We start from the raw sequence: 8565 nt of genomic DNA, 5'->3' as shown, positions 1-8565 counted from the left end.
TATCATCGTTTGTAATAGCAACTAAATTCTGCTTAGTTGCCTGCTTAGACACCTAAATACCTTTTGGGGATCTGGCCCTCAGGATTTTTGCCTTTTTATACATTAAATAATGAAGAACAGGCAATTAAGAAGTCTTTCTTAACTGGGCTAGCCCCTCAAACAGAGCTACAAATCAGCCTCATTTCCTCCTTCTGAGAATTGTTAGATCATTTGTTACAAGGGCAAAGGGAGCTCCACGGCATGCCTTAGGCATATTTCATTGTAGAAACACTTAAGGCTGTTCTATGTTCATTTGTTTATAAACCATACGCACAGCATCTCGGTTGGATGTTTAGTTTGAAAAGTGGTATGTCAGTTGCTGCTTAATTAGGGCTCCACATCCCATCTTTCTCAGATGCTGCTGCGTATTAGTGTTCCCTGATTGGGAATATACTAATGCTGTTGGTAGAAGAAATAATTGCCTTCAGTCAGAATGAAAAGACTTCTTCACCAACTTGGGCCCCTAAGGTTTAGGTGTGGAGACTCCTTGCAAGAACACTGCCCTCAGTGAGGGGTGTTGCAGTGCTGCATGGCCCTGGGGAGGAAGTTTTTCACCGTCCCTGCTTGTGCATCGTGCTAGTGTTGCTTCTTTGCATTTCTTGCAAGGAACTCTGAGAACAGGTAAGCCACCTCCATTTACTGTTCATTTGTTTAGGCTGGGATTTGAGAACAGTGTCAATTTGTTGAAATTTAAAACCTCTGTGTCAAACTTGTAAAAAATAAGTTGCTCATGTTAATATTAATAATAATAAAAAAGTGTGGCTCATTCACTGGCGGTGCAGCCTCCTCGCCTTTGGAAGGGCATTTATGCTTCTCCACAAGTTAGAGGCTTCAAGAACTCATTTCTTCAAACAGGTACTTCAGTACACTCTACTGAAATTGTAAAAATATTTCTGAAAATAGCTGTAGTTTGCCATTTAGGAATTCTGGCTCAATTTTACTTTTGTTAACTGCTTCCTGCTACTTCCTGACTTCCTTATTCATTGCTGCAAGGTCAAAACAAACAAACAAAACTGCAAGTGCCGAAAGTGCTCCAAGTATCTTTTGAAATAAGATAAATATGCAAGGAACTGTTAATGTAAATTACTAATTTCCTCATGCATCTTCCTTAATAAAATAATAATACCTTAAATATGTGTGTATATATATATATATATATATATATATGTATTTTATGTACCTTAAAGTATTCCATGGGGTCAAAGGAAAAAAAGAGAAACAATTTTTACTGCTATAGGTTTGCCAACAGGCACATTTTACTTTTTTGCCTTGACTTTGCAATAGGAGCTACTTTTAGCAAACTAGCATTTGACTGGAATATGGATGTGTATCATATTTTTTTTGGAGAGTGCACATCTACAGTATTAAGTTTGGGCTGGTTAACGAAAACGAAAAGATTCCCATCCTTGTGGTATCAAGCTGTGTTATGCAATACCTAACCACCCAAGTTATCCTTCCGACTTTGCCTACATCACTTGGTAGGTGTAAGACCCAAACGGCACTGACAAAAGAGCCTGGACTGGCCAGTGTCTATGGAGTGAGGTGTTAAGGGGTTAATTGTGCATCCTTTCCCACTTCATGTCTGTCAGAGTAGGGGCCATGCAAGCTGGTGAAGTTACAGGGGAAAAGAGTTCTCCAAGATAAAGCTGCAAGTGCTTCACCTCGACTTAGTCAAAGACTACCCGTGAAGGTCACTTCTTTGTAACTTGCAATGCTTCAGGTGTCTGCTTTGATTTATTTTCCTTATTCTACACTTATGATCCCAGACTCAGTATCATTCCACACTACAAGTCTAGTGCCTTCTAAAGAGCATGAGTTTTTGGACCACACTTCTTCAATGCATATATGCATGTATGCCTCTGTGTGGTGATGGGGAAACGCAAGCCATTATTTTTAGGTATCTTATTTTTCAAACTGAGTTGAAACACTGACTTTTGTTGGTTTTCCTTTTTGTTATTGTCATTCTTTGTTTCATTTAGAGCCTCCTACAACATAATAATCTCTTTGAAACAGAACAAGTGATGAATGTAAAAGAAACATTTAACTTTTTTTAGAACACCAAGTTGAACACCAATGACCCACTGTTGGACCCACACACACACACATAGAATTGACAGCTTGCTTCCACACGCATACAGAGTAGACTGGTTTTGTGAGAGAAAAGGAAGCATGCCATAGACAAAAGTGAGATGATATGGCTAGGTTTTATTAATAGTTGCATTTCATTTACTAAAAAGATGGTAATACTCTAGAAATGTCTTTTTCTATACATTTTCTTCCTCGTATGCACATGTTGTTTTGATGAGCAAAGAAAAGCTAATGAAAAACATATGATGATGAGATTACAAGAAACAATATGAAAAGAAATTGGAAAATGCTGATGATCTCTATTATTATTATTATAATCTATTACAGCAGAAAATTACATTATTACTTTAACACATGCTTTTGGCAAAATCAGTTATAAAAAAATCCAAGCATTTGTTAATTCAATTTAAAGGCACTTACTAAATTGTGCATTGCAGTAGCAAAACAATGTTTCACTACCATGTAACATATGCATATATATATATATGTATATATATAAAGTTAGGAAGTGATACTTGATATTGAAACACTGCAGTGTTTCTTGTTAAATGTCTTCTGGCACTTAAGCTAAAGAAAGGATTTGCCCATGTCTGTAAATGAGAGTGTTCATAAAATGCTGCCATAGTCACTAATAATACCCAATAAAAAGCAAGTGTTTCTAGACTAGTTATTATAGAAAGCACCTACATCAAGCAGCTTGACTGGAAGAAGGTCTGCTGTTACTCTGTTATGGAGGAATTATATAAAGTAGCCCAGCTGGGAAGGATGCATTAACCACTTTTGCTGACAAAACCATACAATTGTGATAAAGATCTAAGAGGATGAAGAAATATAAAATAATTCCTGCTCTTTTGTAGATTGTGGTATCCGAATGCAGGATAGGAAAATGGAGAATAGTGTCAGTGATTCTAGCAAGGATTAATTTAGGGAATTCAGGCTTCTTTGGGTGTTGGATTGTAAGACTGCTTTTCATACTGTGAATTGACCCAAGGTACAACTAATCATGTATTTATTGAGATTTATTGAGTTAGTCCTAACTTGGACCAGCATCTCTGTCCTGTTAGCCTCGCAGACATGTGTGTCTGCAGTGACATAAAAGGAGCCTGCAGAAAGAAAGCAAAGGTGAGAGAGGAAGACAGGTTGGCTTCTTTTGATTGCAATTCTGGCTCAAGTGTCACCAAAGCATAGACCTATCTTAGGACTTGTTGAATTGTATTAAAATCCTTGTTTTTAGCTGATGCAAGCATGCTCTGCTATAAACACTCTTGGCTGGTTCAGACTTGTTCACAATGTGCTGATGGGCTAATGTTTTATGATGGGCTCTGTGCCAGATTAGGCATTGTCAGATTGCCCCCAGCTGCACAAAATTGGTCTTAACTCTGTATCAAATTCTGGCTAATTCATGAGAAATGCGTTTGTGTCCACAGCATTCAGCAGCTACAGATGTGGCACAGTGACTGGATGACCACCTCAATCTTCTGTGAGTGGCTCTGCTGCAGCCAGCAGGAGTAAATACAGAGGCACAGTGGCAGTCAGAGTCCATGAAAACTGGTTACTGGACTCCAGCCTGCAGAGCAGTAAAGCTTCCTCTTCCAGGCTTTTCAGGCATGAGGAGCCAGTTTGACTGGGCTTCATCTTCAGTTACTCCATGTTCACCATTTGCTGCAGCCCCAGAATTTGGAAATGAAGAAGGGGCAAGTGAACCTATGCTTAACTAATGGCCAGTTAGGCACCAAAGCAACCTTCAGGGTAAGCTGGAAAAGCACTGAAGCCATCCCACTGGAAGCTGGGTCAACTGCTGCTGCCATACCTGCTGCAGGCTTGAAGGAACATCCCAATGTGCTTTACTGTGATGAAGAGGATGGAAGAGAAAGGCATTGTCTGTCATCTGAAGATCAGAATTTGTTCTCCTTTGTAGTTACTGCCCAGCTGCTTTGCGCTTCCCTCACAGATGCAAGGGGGGCCCTAAAATTCAACTGTTGAGATGGAAACATGTTTAACGCTATATTATGAAAAAGACATGGTAAAAAATTCCAATATAGACGGTCGATTTTCATGCCCGGGGATTGCAGTGTATATCTGCCATTGAAGTCATTAAAAATCTGCACATTTCAAGGAAGAATTTGGGCCTTTGACACAATTTCCTCTTTTTCTTTGAGAGCCAACCATTTTCTGTAGTAACAGAAAGTATTACAAGAATAAATGTAATAGATTTAGGCATTAAAATGAACAACAGTCCTTGATCTATTTGCTGAAGATTAGAGACAGGAGACGTGAAAGCTGTTATTGACTTGAAGAAACATGGGTATTTTCTGTAACTGGCACTACAGCTTTGCATATATGACAAAATATGAAGGAGATGGCTAGGGAGGTGTCCAGATCCTTTCATGATGTGAAGTGATTGTTGTGCATGTGGTGACCATAATCAAGTGTCCTGAAACATACTTGCCACGCACAAACAGCTGCCTCCCATTCCAGAGGGCTCAAAACTTTGGTGAATAATTGCCACATTTATCATGGAAATTTTAAGCCTGCTTCCTTTATTACCTAGCTGCTGTATGAATGAAAATGGTGGTAAATGAACGAAACATTTCCTCCATCCCTCCCCGTCAACACACAACCCTTAAATTTCGATATTCTTGTGGATTGGAGCAATAAAAATATGCATGGAAAGAAACTTTAATTCCTCAGAAAGGAAATAATTCTTTCCCTTTTTCTTGCCTCTCTTCAAATGATGAGGAGGTCTAAATATGTTTCCAGTCCATTACTTTAGAAATGAAATGGAGCCTGCTTCCCACTGCTTTTGCCTATCCTCCACTCTGCATTGAGGAGCACCTGGCTCAGTCCAGGAGAGTTAGAGCTCTCAGTGGCCTTCTGCACATCTGGGACTTGTCCCGTAACAGCTGAAAATATAATGGCAGTGCTGATGATGCGTCAGCTTTACAGGAACTTGCTTAGGAGCTCCCAACTCAAGGTAGACTCTCAACCTGGGCTACCAGCATCATATAAATTGGAGTGAAACCTTTAGAAACCTTAATATCTAAAGAATAGGTGCTTATTTTCTTGGGATGCAGCACGTATCTTCAGATCTGCTCGCCTCATTTGTGAAAAATGAAAATGCTGCATTTTTGGCTGTTGAGTGTAGTGCAACAGCAAAGCCAAGGGACTTTGCCTGTAAATACTAGCCACAACTAGCTAGGGTGCGGTTTCCAATGATTTAAATACTTACAGAATGCCAGCAGAGGATGAAACAAGGAAACAGAGGGAAATAAAGGACTTGTTTATTTTGTTTGCTTTAATCTCTGTGGAACTCTTAAATGTACAGAGTTGTCTCCTCAAGAGATATTTGGAAATAACTGCATGGTGATGAGAAGTGAGGGGAGGATTCTTACTTTTTCTTGGTGTTGTTCAAAAGGTTTGAATTACTATAAATTCTTTTCCAACACTTATTCAGACCTAATAAATTTCCTGGGCTGTAGAAATGGCCAGCACCCACAACTCCAAAAGGAAAAGCTCTTCTCAAACACTCAAGCAGATAATTTCCTGAAGAGCCTGAGCAGGCTGTGCAGACTGCTTCTGCTATGTTGTTGTACTGTTCCTCTTTCCTACAGAATTATCCCATGACAAACATGTCATGCTTCTTGATGGTACAACCTATACGGCAGCTGTACCAAATCATGTTTGGCCATGGTGCTTATCTGGTGCTACGGGTGGCTTTTCTTGTCTTTATTTCCCATGATTGCTCTTAGCATCTCTGAACTTAAGCTAGTCCAAGCATTAAATTTAGCCCGATGGATTTACAAAATTAGAATACACCGCAAGGATGAATGAATTTTGCTTAAAATACAGCAAATCATTTTTTTTTCTCATTACAGAACATGATGGTGGCAAAAAGACAGTGGTTTTCTCTTCTGTAAGACTTCCTGTAAAGAAAGTCTTGCCCTAGTCATATCTTGGTCTCTTCCCCTTTTCTCTTTTTGTCAGCATGGCACACCTGCACTAGGTATTTGCGTTTTTTTATTCAGAAAGGGTGACAGGGGACCGCAAGGAACTACATTATCTTCTAAGAAATCTCCAAATTTTATCAGATCTTACGCTCCATCATGGATACTCTTTTCATGCTCTATTTTGACAGTTAGGCTGTCTAATTTTTATTTAAGATTGAATTTGCTGCAATTCTTGGGCATCTAGCACTTGAAGCTGCTGTTGTGAGATGTGATGGAGGTAGAGAACAGAGACACCCTCTATTCCTTTTTATAAATTCCTATTCCTTGTGAAATTCTCAAATTTGTGCTTCTGAGAAGAGTAACCCATTGTATACTCCAGGGTACCATTCACAGAGTGTTGCAATGTAGATACATTCATACAGCTAAAAATGGAGATTTGATCCCTGCTCTTCATGGGGTGAGGGGAAAGGGTCCAGAGAGGTGGTAGCTTTACCATGTCTCAGGGTGTTTGAATACTGTGAGTAGAAAGTAATATAATATATATTTGAGAATGCAACCGCTTACCATCGTCTTTTCATATAAATTCCAGATTATGGTCAGATTGATTCACTGTTGACATAAGCAGATGCAAATCTAATGAGGTCACCGCAGTTACTTCTACTTAGGCCAGAGGTGAATTTGTCCCTATTTTTGGAATATGCTCGTCTCATGCTACAGAACTGATGCACTGTATCATGTCAAAATAATTTTCAACGATGGCTCCGTGCATTGGCGGACTGACATAAGGCATCATGTCAAACATCTGCCTGGTAGCGTTTCCCTTCTGCTTTTTGACATGATATATCGTGCCCCGTTTTTGCACCTTAAGGCATACAAAAGGAATAGCTGCAGGATCTGAAATAATAAGAAATGTGCACTAATTAAGTATTGGAGCCCTGGCATCCTGTAGAACCGTTCTGTCTCTTTTAGGATGTCCATCAAGCTGCTTGCCGTATGAGCGTCAGTGGAGAATGTTTGCTAATGTACTCCCACCTCAGAACATTGCCCTGACATATTGAATGATATTTTGATCTGCTTTTGCTTTAAGGACCAATAGTGTATTTTCTTCACAAACTGATTGATCACTGCTAAGAGAAGTTGCTCCTATCTGTGACTTTGCAGGGACTTGCTAGTATTTATTAAGTGTATAAATTAGCATCAGGTCTTATTAGCACTGTGTCTTTTTTTTTCTTTCTTTTTTTTTTTTTTTTTAATCCCTACTTCAGCCAGAACGGTGCTAGACAACATCTTCCCTAAAACAGGAAACGTGTTTCCCAATCCTCGGCAGCGAGCAGCACAGCTTCTTCCCTGAGAAGATCTGTGAGGGTGGATAGCAGCCAGTTGTCCAAATGCAAGGAGGCCGCGTGCCAGGAGACTGAGCGATCGTCGGAATGCCGGAACGGAGCTGTGCCTTACGCTCCGCTGCGAAAACGGCCAGGTCGGGATCAGGCGTGCATCCAGGAACTGCGAGCTTCCGAAGGGGGTACTTCTTCCTGAGCAGCGACAGCCTCCGGCTCCTGCAAATTTCTTCTTGGTGCCATGGTAGGAAATGAGGGGAAAGAAATTTCTGAAATTAATAGGGCCAGGCTCAACTGGAGATCTGTAGAAAGCAATCAGCACTTGGATTTTCTGTTTCCCCCAAGAAACCGTTCAGAAGCTCAGGCGCTCGGTATAGCAAAGTGAGCATTGTGCATAGGACACCCTTGCTGGGACTTCTGCCTGGTTGCAGAGGTTGATGCATAGACTGAATCCACTGAGCCAGCTGCAGAAATGCAACCGCTTGAGAACAAATTATCAAAGCTCTAAAAAAAAGATATATAATTACCTTAAAATCTGCTTGCCCTAAACTACAAGATCAAAATGTGTCTACAGACACTTTTTTTTTTTTTTTTTTAAAGCTTTGCAGGAAAATGTTTTGGAGAAATTGTTTCTATAAAAAGGGATTCCTACAGGGGTCAGACAAAATTGTTTTAACCTTGTGTATTCCTCTAACTGTTCTGGCAAAGAGGGTGTGCACGTGAAAATATATTTAGAAAGGGAAAAGGGGATGGGAAAGAGTATGAATTCAGGATTTTTGATGAAACGTTTCCTCAAGATCTTGACTGTCTAATAAATGCAGGTATATATATATATTTTTTTTTTTTCTGGAAAGGAGACTCGAAGTAATTCATTTTAGGCAAAACAAGAAGAAAAGAGGAACAAATGGGTGGAGGAGTTTGAAGGCTCATAAGTGGATCACGCTAGCAAGCCATCCGCTTAGTCCTTTCCATGCGAGGAATAGTATCGCCTGCAAATGCTGGGCAGCAATAAGGCTGCTCCCCAGCAAATATGTGTGTACAGAGGTAGGCCATGAATTTATTTGAGTAGGACTCGAGCCATTTCAACCAGATCCTGCTTTTCCACATATTTTTCAAATGGAGCTATGCTGATATTGATTTTTTCTTTAAGTTTG

This window comes from Tinamus guttatus, unplaced genomic scaffold, assembly GCF_059628265.1.
Source record: "Tinamus guttatus ecotype Peru unplaced genomic scaffold, ASM5962826v1 Tinamus_guttatus_pri_ptg000144l, whole genome shotgun sequence".
Classification (NCBI taxonomy): domain Eukaryota; kingdom Metazoa; phylum Chordata; class Aves; order Tinamiformes; family Tinamidae; genus Tinamus; species Tinamus guttatus.
Note: the sequence above shows the minus strand (reverse complement) of the source record.